Below are 11,817 nucleotides of genomic sequence, written 5' to 3' on the forward strand. Positions count from 1 at the left end.
AGCAGCTCAGAGACCAGCAGACAGTTGACAACGCTGTGTGTTCACTGAAACACTGGTTGAGTGTGGATCTCATGTTATCTGTTCATACCACAGCAAAAGATTTGAATTAATAAAATCCATATACATTTTTATGAAGAGTTTATTTATTTATTTTTTATTTAAGATTTTATTTATTTGACAGAGAGAGACCACAAGTAGGCAGAGAGGCAGGCAGAGAGGGAGAGAGAAGGAAGCAGGCTCCCCACTGAGCAGAGAGCCTGATGCAGGGCTCAATCCCAAGACCCTGAGATCATGACCTGAGCCGAAGGCAGAGGATCAACCCACTGAGCCACCCAGGCGCCCTGAAGATTTTATTTATTTAGAGAGACAAAGCATGAGCAGGGAGAGTGGCAAAGGGAGAAAGGGAATTTTAAGCAGACTCCCCACTGAGCACAGAGCTGCATGCAAGGCTTGATCTCAGAACCCTGAGATTATGACCTAAACCCAAATCAAGACTTGGATACTTGACCACCTGAGCGACTCGGACCCCCCAATATATACATTTTTAAAGCTAGACTGTCTGGCCCAATAATCCCACCTCTAGGAATTCTGAGAAAACATCAGAGATCCATCTGCCTTTTGGGCATAAGAATGTTCACTCTGGTTACATGCAGGAGGAAATAGCTACATGGTGGGATCTCTTGCAACTAATAAAGACGATCTTGTAAAAGAATTCATACTGACATTAAGAAAACAGTCACAGTGTAATAAGCTGAGATAGTCACTAGTGTTTGCTGTCGCTGGGTAGAAGAATTGCGGAGAACAGGGGCTTTTGGAGTTTTTTCCCCCACACAAGCCAAGGCTGTGCTCACCGGCCTCAGGGAAGATTTGTGTCACAAGGCAACCTCCCTCCTGGGTTTGGGTCCTAAATTCTCAATTCACTGGGGCAATTTTCAGGGGAAAGGGGGAAGCTGTTGGTGGGGAGGGAAAGACATGAGAGAAAAGGGAGAGGTGTGAAGAAAGTCTGTGGGAACTGTTCGCCTCTCCTCCCTTCCTTGCCTCTGTCCCCTGACGGTACCTCAGGCAGATGGTGATCCTCAGGGGAATAGTGGCAGCATACCCCAGAGGGTTCGACCCCAGTTCCAGCCCCTGCCCGGCCCCATCCTGACAAAGACCACTTTGCCAAACCCAACACAGAAACTGCAGCTGGCCTGCCATCAAGGGACCCTGCAGGAGCAGCCATAGAGGCCACATCATGGTGTGTGCAAAGGCCCTGAGGCCAGGCTGTTACTATTTCCAGTTCCAGTGAGACCCAAGGGGTGACACCGACAGCCCGCCAGTGAGGCAGAGGGGACACACAGAGTGAGGAAATATTTGATTTGTAGAACTAATCTGCCTTCTTTTTCCATGCCAGATTTATGGAACAAAATCCATACTGACTGAAGGAACAATATGAAAGAAACAAGTCACAAATGGTGTGGTTTGTGTCATCCCATAAGGAATGCAATGTCATGATTCTCATTTCCCAGGTCAGGACACGGAGGCACAAAGGAACAAAGTAGCTCCCTGAAGACCACACCACTAACAAGCAGCAGAATGAGGTTTTGAATCCAGATCATGCAAGTCCAGAGTGTCCCTCGTCTTCCACAGTCCCCACCATCCACACTGCACGGTGTGTGTGCACCTTTGAAGAGAAGACACCCAGAAGCTTATGTACCAAAAGTTTCACAGCATAACCTTGGGAGTCATCATTTTTCTCTGCATCCTTGTCCATATTTTCTGGAATGAACATTCACTTCTTTAATAATTAGAAAAAATTAAATCATATTTAAAATAGAACAGAAAGGCCTCTGTGTTCCCCGAGGTCCCAAGAAGCTCCCAAAGCTCAGAAGGGCTCCCAAGGGACAGCAAGTCCTCCTGCAGCACAGCCTGCCGGCGGCTCAGGAACCTGCCTCCCTCCCTAGCAGCACTGAAGTCAGCTGCCTCCTTGGGGCCTAGGGGAGGGAGCCACATAGACATGGGGCTTAGCTGAGTAGCCTTCCCCCCAAAATCTGAGTCCAAAGAACGGCTCCAAAGGGCAGCTTCTCATCTTTATGTTCCTCTTGCCGTCCTCTAAGACCCAGTGCCCTGAATCTGGTGACTCCATGGGTGGGCAGCCTTCTGGGGTCTGTCAGGCTGCAGAGGAGTCAAGGCTGAAGGACATCCCAGTCTGTGCTCTGATGTCAGGTCTCAGCCAAGGAGAACCCCCTACCCTCTCCCTCTGAGTCCAGATGAGAACTGGTGAAGGACGCTCAGATACCACTGCATGAGGACAATTTATTGAGAGCTCCCTCAAGAGGGGAGTGCAGAAATTCCTTTAATGGTCAGAAAAAGGTATAGGCAGCACCCAGCAATTTCCATCATCCCTGAGGCCCAGGTCAGCCTCAAGTCAGAGATGCCCTGGGAGCTCTTAGCTGCCCGAACCACTTGCCTTCTGTGAGTTCTAACCTCTGTTTTCTGTTCCTAGTGGGCCATTCTCAGTTGCCCCAGCTGGGATATCTTTCTAGCTTATTCCAAAACATTCTCTTTCCTTTTCTCAATGCGTAGTCTGCTTTGAGCACTCCATTCCACAAGTTCCAAGAGCACAGAAAGTCCTTTCCTGCCTCAGGACCTTTGTACTTGCTATGCCCTCTGCCTGGGGTAGAGGTAGCACTCTTCATAGCACAGTCTGGGCCTTCGGGTCTCAGCATGGAGTCACTACCTCTGGAGCCTTCTGACCATTCTAAGGAGGGAGCCAGATCTCCAGCACAGCATTCCCAGACCAAAGGTCACAAATCCACAAAATTAGAATGCAACTCATGCTGTGTAGGTGGAAGAATAGCTATGGCACTGGCTTCTGGGCTGGATGACTCTATCAGACCGGAAAGTGGGTGCCCCATCCAAAGGGAGCAGCCACTGTGTAGCCCCAGTTGGGGTGCTGCCTTATAGAAGTAGAAGAACTTCCAGTTCTCCAAGAAAAGCCAGAAAACTGAATTTCCACCCAAACTCTTTAGATTGTTTATATTAACGTCCACACGCTGCCGTAGGCAGCAGCAGATAGCCCAGGTCTCTCCTCTGCGTCCCTGTGGTCGAGCTCCATCCAGCCTGGACTCCCCTCCTGGGCTCATGCCTCCTGCCCAGCACCAGGGTGCCACCCCCACACCCGAGAACAGGCCTTGCCTTCCTCATGCCTGTCCCCAGCTCCACGCTGAACCCCCAGGATGTGCCTAGTGTCCTTGCTCCAGCCTTGCCGACCCTGCGGCCCAGAGGGCAATGCTGGCGTCCCCACCTCTGACCCCACAGAAGGAGAGGGTTTGGGTCCTGGCAGAGATTTTCAAAGGCCACCACCCCCGTGTGAGTGCCCAGCAGCCTCTGTTGCCACAGCCCCGGGGAACACAGACAGATGCCACCCCCGCCCCTAGAGTGGGAGAGCTATTTCCCACCACATCCTGTCCTCCCACCCACAATCTGCAAACCAGCCTGTGTGCCTCCATTTCATTAATTGCAGGCTGACGGATGGCGCCGAACTGTGTTCCGGCTCCGGGGTAGCAGCAAGCAGAACCCACACCGGTGCCTCAGACCCAAGTGGGCTGGGGGCAGCAGGAGGGAGGCGGGAGGGGGAAGCTGACTCCTATTCCAGTTCCACGAACCGGAGATCCTTTACCCTCCTTTCCTGGGGCTGATCCCAGAATTTTTCCCAGCCCTGGAGCTCCGTTCCTAAACTCTCCCGGAAAGGACTCACAGCCAGAAAAAGGCTATCACCAATCTGCGGACCTCGTCAGGCCCTTCTTCCACTACTCCGCAGGAGCTGGCGGAGAGTGCAGCTGCGCAGGAGAAGACAGGGAGACAGTGTGACCTTCTCCAGCTGGGCAGTCAAGTGCGGAGCTGCCCTATCCGGGATGCCGGCTTCCAGGATGAAATCGATGTGCAAAGCGGGAGTTTGTTCGTTAATCAACAGCTGGCAGCAAACAGCAGCACTGACTGAGCAGGGCCCAGGGCCAGCTGCTCTGTAAGTATTAGCTCACTTAATCCTCACAGCAGCCTGAGGAGCTCAGCACGACCCCTTCCTTTTCCCGGACAAGGAAACTGAGGCACACGGCCATTGAGTAAATTTTCCAAATTTGCATGGCTGAGAAGCAGCAGCTTTGGTATTGACGCCCAGCCAAGGAGCCCCCAAAGTCTGAAACGTCACTCTGTGCTTGCCAAGAATCTGCGGTGCCCGTTGCTGATGTACACCCGATCCCACGGAAACGCCATTGTTAAGTGAAATAGAGGGACGTGAGAACACATAGAATGCAATAGAATGCATAGAACACGTAGAACGCAATCCCTTTGGGAATAAAAAACACATATGAACATACGGTTGCCGAGGACAGGACGTGAAAAGCCCTGTCACAACGACAGGGTGGTGACGGCTGACGGAAACCTCCATGGAAGCCAGGCGACTGCACTCACTGCTCAGGTGGCTGCTCTCGGCAAGTCCTACTGTCCCCACAAAGACTCCATTTCCTCACCTGGAAAGGAGAAGCTGTGCCTGTCCGACATCACTGTGTATGAATCAGACACAGATGACCTAGTGTATGATTCCACTCATACGAAATGTTCGGAAAAGGCAGAACTGTGCAGATGGCAGAGAGATTAGGGGTTGCCTGGAGCTGGAGACTAACTGTAAATGGGCCTGAGAGATTGTACTGGGGTGATGGAAATATTAGAAAATGGACCATACCGATCGTTGCACAACCCCAAATTTAGTCAAAATCTTTGCATTAAAATGATTCATTAATCATGAAAACAAGGGAATTTTATGGTGTATAAATTAAACCTCAATAAAGTTCTAAAAAACTTAGGTAGAACTGCTGGTACCTAGAGGTGGTTATTGCCATTATCATTGTTAATGGGATTGATGACAGGCTTATGAAGAGGTGTTTCCAGTGAATTAATATGGTTTTGCTTCTTTGTATTTTTCACATTTGTACAATAAATACATATTTCTTGCATAATAAAAAGAGAAAGGGAAAAACACACTGCCATTAAATATCATTGATGAAAAGGATGCTATTATCATGGGGATGATTTTAATTTTCTTCCTTTGGCTTCTTTTCTATTTTGCAAGAATGAATACATATACCGCTTAGCTAAAACAGGAGACAGTTGTCGTATAGAGCCTATTTTATATTCAACGTTGTGATAAACATCACAAAGGATGCATGGGAACAGAAGACGTTGGCCCCCAGGGTCTTTCCATCTGGAGTGGAGGCAGGACAGATAAAGGACCAATCTGGAAATCTGAAGAACAAGGAGGCAGTCTGTGCTAAGAAAGTGAATGTTTGCCTCCAGCAGGGCTAGAGGACCCAAGGTTATGGAATGCCTGCTGGCTGAACAACCAGGGACGAGAGCTTAAGAAGACAAGAGGAAGAATGGCCCTTTCCTCCATAAATATTAATTGGGCACTGACTCCATACCAGACCATGCTAGGAGCTGGGGACGCATGGCAACAGGACTACCAGGGTCCCTGCTGGCCTGGCTCTGAGCGCAGCACCCGAAAACGACCCTGTGCTCCCCACATAGATTCCCTGCTGCCAGGGGGCCTCATCCACAGCTGTTCAAGGGCAAGAGTTAGGGCAGGCCCCAAATTGTGAGAAGACCTGGATCCTCGCCCCAGCCCTGCCACCGATTCCCAAGACTGAATCCCTCTCTTCCAGGCCTCGGTCTCCCCACGCACATAAATGAGGGACTGGTGGTTACAGGGTTATAGAGATGAGATGGTAATGTTCTGTGCACAGCTCTACAGCCACAAACGTCCAGGTTCAAGCGCCGAAGCCTCTGGGAGCTCCAGTCTCCTCTTCCGAACAAGCGGGTGGAATGACAGCACATCGGAGAGGGTTTGGGGTAATGCACCCGAGGACCCGAGGACCGCAAGCAGGTACTTGGCCCGTGTACGCTGGGTCTGCGGCCACTGGCGGCCCGCCTCCCAGCGGACGACCGACCCAGGATTCCCAATCCCTGGGGCGTCCCAGCCCTGGAGAGGAGAACGAAGTAACCAACAGAACCAGCTCCGCACCGCAACTGCAATCTCACAGCCGGGGACGCGGGAAGGTGGGAGGGAAGCGGCGGGGCAGGGCGGTGGAGGAAGAAGATCCTAGCCCGCCCGCCCCTTCGCCACATACTCAGTGCAGCACTGCCACCTGTTGGTAGGAAAGGAGCATTGCAGGAACAGACCGCTTGAACGTGGGGGATCTCGAACCCCAGCTGGCAAATACGGAGTGGGAGTCTTAGAGATGGGCCTGGGGGGCGTGGGGCTGATTTCATTGGAAACGTTTGGGTGGAAGGGATTTGAGCTCTGGAGCTATGAGACCTGAGTCCAAGTCCCAGCTTTGAGACGTCCAAGAAACCGTGTAACCTCTCCCCCGGCTTCAGTTTTCCCATCTATGTGAGAGGAATAATGTCTCCTTCCAGGGTGATAATGCAGGTAAAGGAACTGACCTGGTGAGAACTCCATAAAGGTTATTCTTCCCTCTGGACCTCTGCTCCCACCACACCACACCTCTGGGGCTGTACAAGGAGGGGCAGTGCAGGATTCTGGAGTCCTGGTGTGTATCATCATTCCTGAGTACTGGTCAAAAATATTGTTGCTCAGGCCCTCTGATATTGCTCTGAACCTGCTGTCTGGGGATGATAGCCTAAGAATCCGCATTTTAGCAAACTCCCACATGATCCTTAGGCCACCCTGTGTTTTAGAGTCACCAGCACTCACAGTGCAAAGAACACAAGGGCAGGGGTTCGTAGTCTGCCAGAAGGCTGTCTCCTTCGGCTGCCCCTGGCCTTCATTTCCTTACCTATGAAATGTGGCCTAGACTCCTGTCTGCAGTGGCTCCTGGGGGAGGAGGGGTGTGCTTTGGAAACTTGTGCCAATGCTGGTATGAGAAGCAGGTGCTGTCAGAACAGCCGGGGACTATCCGCTTTGTAGGTTCTGTCCTGGAAAATGAAAGGCCTGTGCATGGATGAAGCCATGAAGTCAGGATGGGGATGGAGACAGGTGACAGGAGAAGAGGAAGAGCATGGGCAACTCCCTCAGGTCCCTCCTTCCATGAATGTTCAGGATGCCAGAGCCCTGGGTGTGCAGGACAGATGAGCCTAACACTCAACCAGAACGGGAGCTCGTCACCTGGAGCCGTGTGACCTAGCTCACCAAAAGAAAGGGACAGAGAGAATCCCAGCTTCGGGACTCACAGCAGCCACCACACAAGGCTGGTCTTTTCTGAGAAGCTGGTGGGCAGAGAGGGGAAGAATCTTGGTTATGCGTAGGGCAACAGTTCTTCCATTTCCCTAAGGCTCCCCCAAGCCACCTTCCTCTCCCTTCCCAGGGATGGGTATCATGGCTAGACTCACAGCCACCCTGCACCCAGGAACAAGTGGGATTTCCATTCACAGACAGTAAAATCAAGATCCATAGAGAAGGGAGCCCCCTGCCAGCATCTAGTGAATCCTCAGCCCAGGTTTCACTAAATCCTCACAAGTACAGAGCAGTGTAGGGGAGGAAAACCTCTCCCGTATTCCCTTCTACGAACGCTGGCTAGTCCAATAATTACATTGGCATAAGATGGATTAACCAGGGAAAAATGAATTAATTTCATAGGAACAGGAGTCCCCTTGAAAATATGAGACTCAAAGAAGTGACCAAAGCAGGCAGCTCTTATACCTTTTAGACAAAGAAACAATAAATTTGTGAAGAATTGGTAAGACTTGGGGTGCCTAGGTGGCTCAGTAGGTTAACCGTCCAACTCTAGGTTTGGGCTGAGATCATGATGTCAGGGTTATGAGATCAAGTCCTGCCTAGGGCTTCCGACTGAACCAGAAGTCTACTTAGGATTCTCTGCCTCTGCCTCTCCCTCGCCCTCTGCCCCTCCCCTCAACTAATAAATAAATAAATAAATAAATAAAATCCTTAATAAAAACAAGAATTGGTAAGACAAAGAGGTTGGGGTTAAGGTAGGGTATCAGTGAGGAATTAACAAATTTGTTTATATAGGCTTCTCATCCCTGAATTCCCTGTCTCTGGAGGTAAAGATGTCTCTCCTCCTCCTGGTACAGGGAGAGCAGCTCTTTTCTTTTTTTTTGAGATTTTGTTTATTTATTTGACAGACAGAGATCACAAGTAGGCAGAGAGGCAGGCAGAGAGAGAGGGCGAAGTAGGCTCTCTGCTGAGCAGAGAGCCCGATGTGGGGCTCGATCCCAGGACCCTGAGATCATGACCTGAGCTGAAGGCAGAGGCTTAACCCACTGAGCCACCCAGGCGCCCTGGGAGAGCAGCTTTCATCTGGGAGGTTTATTTCCTGCTTTCTGGGGAACAGAAGATGGTCAGAGTATCCTTCTTGTTCTGGCTGTTTCTCAAATAATTTAAATTCAAGAAAATCCATATGCCAAAGGGGCACATGTGGGGGTGGATTACTCTGCTCCCTTTAGTAGGCAGGGCAAGAATTCGTGTTTCCCTGACACAGAGGAGTAATCCAGATCAGTTACTCAAGAACACACAGCAGAGCTGAGCCTCAGACCAGGCTCTCGGTACCACCCAGTGACACCTCTGTATTCCCCCTGCAAGGAAGACTGCCTTTTTTTAAGATTGTATTTATTTATTTATTTGACAGAGAGAGATGCAGCAAGAGAGGGAACATAGGCAGGGGGAGTGGGAGAAGGAGAAGAAGGCTTCCCACCAAACAGAGAGCCCAATGCAGGACTTGATCCCAAGACTCCAGGATCATGACCTGAGCTGAAGGCAGATGCTTAACGACTGAGCCACCCAGGCACCTCCCAGCTCTGCCTTTTATGACTCCACGGCTCCACGCTATTCTTTCGGGGTTCTCACCCACTGGTTTCCTCAACAAACCAACAACTTGGGCTAGGAGGGCCTCCTCTCTGTCTCCCAAACAAACCTTGAGACTTGCCGCTGGCTTCCTCTCTCTCTAACCTCCTTCCGCCATCCAATCTCACAGCCACTCGTGCATCTTGGTGAAAGTTCTCCTTTCCTTCAAAGCCCAGCAGGTCTCACCTGGTCCAGGAAAGTCTTCTGTAACCTCTGCCGTGAGAAGGAGTATCTGGGTGTGGAGCAAGGCAGTGGGGTCAGAAACACCAGCCATTTACTGCACATGTATATGGTGTACAGGTGCACACACCCTCTCATTTGTCCTGAGCCTCCCTGTGGGGCAGGAGGCCATGGTGTGGCCCATCCTACAGATGTGCCAAGTCTCCGATTGCTGGACACAATGCACGCAAGGGGACCTGAAAGGCTCTCATACTAAAGGGAAAGGCCCCGGGGAAATATTAAATATTAAAACCCATTGCAAGGAGAGGGAGTGGTGAGGAAGCTGGTTTCAGAGCATCATAAAAAAAGAATGAGGAAGCAAGCAGGGACCCAAAACCCATGAGTCCCAGGCCCAGAACATCATGGAGTGGTTGTTTTGCTTGTGGCCCAGCAACTGATTAATGAACACAGCATGTCAACAAGCCTTGCCTCATGTAATCCAATAATCGCATTTGACAGACGGTACCACCATTCTGTGGGGAAGGAACCAGAGGCCCTAAATCCTAACAAAGCTCACACAGTCCACAGTGGGGCAGGGACCCAAAGCAGGGTGGACTCCCGAATCCATGTGCCTTCTAACCCACAACCAATGAATGACTGACCACGTTCCTTAGAAACACTGACATCAGAGTCTCCCTCGGCTCCCAGTCCGGCCCTGCGTGCTGGCACCTGACCTCCGCCATTTGAGATGCCAGCCACCTGCCTTTCTCTGTTCTTCGCTGACTCTGGTGTCCTAGAACCCGATTCTATGGAGCTCCACTTGTGAACTTTCAGTCTCTTTGCCTTTCAAGAGTTCCACAAGAACATAAAACTGCTCCTAGAGTGGCTCCCTCTTCACCAGACTCAGAACAGGTGCCAGAACAAGGGGCTGGATGCGCAGAAAGCGGAGCGGGACGACAAGGGCTTGGAGAAGGGAGTGGAGGGCCGTGGGTCCCACTGCCGATGCTGGGGTACAGTGAGAACACAACCACCCCAGCTGTCACCCCCTGGAGTCCCAGACACAGACGCTTCCTCCCTCACAAGTTTGCAGAGGGCTAGCCATGGAGAGGGAGAGCACAGTAGGGTACCGGCCAGCACAGCACAGCAGGATCACCACTCTCTGCAGCCAGAGAGGGGTGGAGGGGGTCAGGGCCCCTGTCGGGGGCTAATCTGCTGCTGCCTGCTCTCAGCCACAAGCTTCACCTATCACCTCTTGTCACTGTTCTAGGCCTAGCTCTGGGTGGACCTGCCTTGGGTCACCTCCCAGCACCCCACTGGGCCCCACCCCGAGAAGAAAGCGAGCTGTCCCCCGACAGCAGGCGCACCACCCACTGCCACATTTCTCTCCCTTTGTCCACCCGATCCACCCACGCAGACCCCAAGTCAGAGCAGGTTCTGATTCCCACAGGGAGCCTGCCCCGGCCCAGCCCCTTGGAGATGCTAGAAAAGTTTTCTAAAAGGATGAGTGAGTGAGGTCAAGTGAGTGAGGTCAAGCAAGGACGTGGGGCAAAGAGAGCCAGCTGCCCCCTGCTCCTGACCCTGTAGAGGCAGCTGCTTAGTGACAGGGCACCCTACAGTCCTGGGGGAAAGGAGAAGATGGGTCATTTGGGTCTGTCTTGTCTACCTGAGAAACCACTGCTGGCAAGGCCACCAAATGCAAGTGAAGGGCAGGAAACACTGTGATGTGCCACAGGAAGCACTGAAAATGTGAGTAACTGGTCAGTGGTGACACAGTTATCCAGTGGGTCAGGCAGCATCAAACAAGGAAGGGTCCATGGAAGCCCGATTTGAGAGGTGAATGGTGAGAATAAAATCCACGGTCAGATTTGTCTAGTGAATACAGCACATTCCTCCCCTTCTTCTAGACCCACGGTGCACCCCAGCATGTCAAGGCTCTGAGAAGTCATGCTGTACAGACAACTGTCTAACCTAGTGCTTCCCACACTTACCTTTTCTTTCTTTTTTTTTTTTTCAGTAAATCTTATTTAAAATCCCAACGTATTAGCATTCCATAGGGTACACTTAGAAAATGAAAGGATGCTGGTCATACAGATGTTCTGGCTCAAGGAAGTCACTTTAGGGGAAATGGGAGGGCTTCCTTCCTTCTTTCTTGGCTTTCCTTCTCCCAAGAAATACCTGAATTTTATAGATTCACATCCTTAAGGTCACAGGACAAAATACCAGTGGTGGACGGTTAGGCACTGGTCAGCAGAGTGGGAGGGGAAAGAATCTGCCACAGAAACTCCTTTGCCCTCTGTCTCTGACCATAGACATGACCTCCAGCAAATGACAACCTCCCTGTGCCCAGGTTCCTGTTCTGGACGCAGCCATGAGGGCATAGGAGTTGCTGGATCTTGAGGGCTTAGAATTGTGCCTGGTAGATTCACAGAATCCACACAGCCTTCTACATCACAAGGGCTCTTGTTATCTGAAGCAACATGAATTTAGGGATTTCCTTTTCCTCTCCCATGGCAAGCTTGACAGATTGTAACCTAGTATAATAGCCCCTTATGCAACATAATCACAGAGCCATAGACATGAAAGGATAAGAGAGACAAGAGGTATTAAGAAAGTTTAGAGAGGAAAGGATCTGTGTGTGCTGCGGGGTCAGTCGGGAGGACGGCTTCCGGGAGGAGGAAACAGTGATTGGGCTTTGTCTGAGCAGGGGACAGCGGGGAGAGGCCCAGTGAGGGCAGAACATCAGGGGAATGCAGACCTGGAGGTGCCAGTGAGCACAGCCAGAGCCTCATTAACTCAGCTTC

This window comes from Mustela lutreola, chromosome 5, assembly GCF_030435805.1.
Source record: "Mustela lutreola isolate mMusLut2 chromosome 5, mMusLut2.pri, whole genome shotgun sequence".
NCBI classification, from domain to species: Eukaryota; Metazoa; Chordata; class Mammalia; order Carnivora; family Mustelidae; genus Mustela; species Mustela lutreola.